The sequence below is a fragment of the Octopus bimaculoides genome, chromosome 18 (genome assembly GCF_001194135.2).
Source record: "Octopus bimaculoides isolate UCB-OBI-ISO-001 chromosome 18, ASM119413v2, whole genome shotgun sequence".
NCBI classification, from domain to species: domain Eukaryota; kingdom Metazoa; phylum Mollusca; class Cephalopoda; order Octopoda; family Octopodidae; genus Octopus; species Octopus bimaculoides.
The window spans coordinates 20,287,820-20,289,718 of NC_068998.1; the positions used below are offsets into that span (position 1 = coordinate 20,287,820).

At 37.2% G+C, this 1,899-nt stretch overlaps 1 protein-coding gene across 1 annotated transcript in view; it reads left to right on the forward strand.

The window, feature by feature from the left end:
* LOC106875600 (aminopeptidase N-like) overlaps nt 1-1,899 on the forward strand; it is a 219,321-nt gene that overhangs the window by 142,060 nt on the left and 75,362 nt on the right. The gene's annotated exons all lie outside the window — the stretch shown is intronic.

The window sequence follows — 1,899 nt, forward strand, 5'->3', positions numbered from 1 at the left end:
CTCTCTCTCTCTCTCTCTCTCTCTCTCTCTCTCTCTCTCTCTCTCTTTCTCTTTCTCCCTCCGTCTCTCTCTCTGAAAGAAATCAGTTCTAGAGAGGTTGGACTCTGCTAGGCTTAAAAATACCCAGTTCACGATAGTTCCCCTACGACTCTATTAGGAATTGACCCACCGAATTAAGGCATTTAAAACACAACCTAAATAATGATTCCAGATATTTGAACAAGGCTAGCAATTCCAGGGAGGAGTAAGTCAATTACATCGACCCCACTGAAAGGATGAAAGAGAAAGTCGAGCTCGGCAGAATTTGAACTCAGAACCTCAGAACGTAAAGACGGACAAAATGCAGCTAAGCATATTGTTTGGCGTGGTAATGATTCCGCCAGCTCACCACCTTAAGTACCACCTAAACAATAATTTCAAATTTTGGCACAATGCCAACAGTCTCGAAGTATGGGCCAGTCCATTACATCAACTTCAGTGCTCAACTGGTTCTTATTTTATCGACCTTGAAAATATGAAAGCAAAGTCGAGCTCGGCGGAATTTTAATACAGAACGTAAAGACGGATGAAATGCCGCTAAGCAGTTTGTCTGGCGTGCTAATGATTCTGCCAGCTCGCCCCTCTGCACCACCTAAATATTGAACATTTTCTTTCTTTTAATTTTACTAAATCCTCTTAAATATTTGACTAGTTTTTGAAATGAATTTAAATATGGGAAGACTGTTTCACTTGAAATATGGCCCCGAAAAAATTAAGGACATTTTGTTTATTTGTTTAGCACTGAAAATAAATGAGTCTTTTTTATGTAACATGTATTTCTATAAGATCTCGATGTGGGTAGTTTTCTCAACAACATATGTATTGTCATATAGAGACTGCGTCAAACGGCTGATTGTCTGAGGCGATGACCCACTGCACTTATTCGTAAATATGTATCATCGATTGATACAGACCACTGCTAAGAGACTTGTATAATAAATTTGTGTTTAGTTTACCTGCAATGCTGAGAGTAAATCCTTCGTAAAAGACAGTAATTAACCACTTCTGTGTATCACTGGTTAAAATAAAATCCTGCAGATACTCCAGCTACAGAATAAGCAACAATCATCTTTGGAAAGATTAAGAAAAGCATTAGAGTTATAATCCTCAAGTCTTTGATAATATGGACATGTAAAAACATTGTCTAATGTGTCCTTTTACTTAAGATGTTAAAGTATGATCTGTGGGAGGTTTGGTTATGGAAGATAGATGAATTTGCAACCATAACAACAATTCTAATTGAATGATAGGCATCATTTTCTCGTCCTGCTGATGGGTTCAAAATGGAGGCGAAATAGTGCTATCCATGGCTACAAGTAACTTTAAAGACCTTGTCTCATGGAAAAGAAGAAAAAAATGAATTATATAGAAATATATGTATGTCCTTCTTCACTCGTTGATATAGATTTCTCAGCATAACAAAAAAGTAAACCGAGATACGATTCTCTCCCTTGAATTGCAATCTCCAGTACAATCACGTGTTTCTAAAATCATTAGTTTCAATGAAATAAGTACCAATAATAGGATGAGGTTGTTTTGATTATGAAATTGCGATTGTTTATGTCACTATTGTAGCGATCATTCACAGCCCCCAGTGAGAAAATATGAGACCCGATTTCAATTTCTGCTTAATAGAAATTCACTTAACTTATATCAGTCTACGACGCAGGTTTCATTGTATGGTTAGGAAGTCTGCTTTGAAACCTCGTGGTTCCGGATTCAGTCGCGTTGCACGGCATTTTATCAATATCTTGAAATTTGATAGACGGAAACTGTTTAGAAACCTGTTTTTGTCTTATTCTTTCTTTCTCTCTCTCTCTCTCTCTCTCTCTCTCTCTCTCTCTCTCTCTCTCTCTCTCT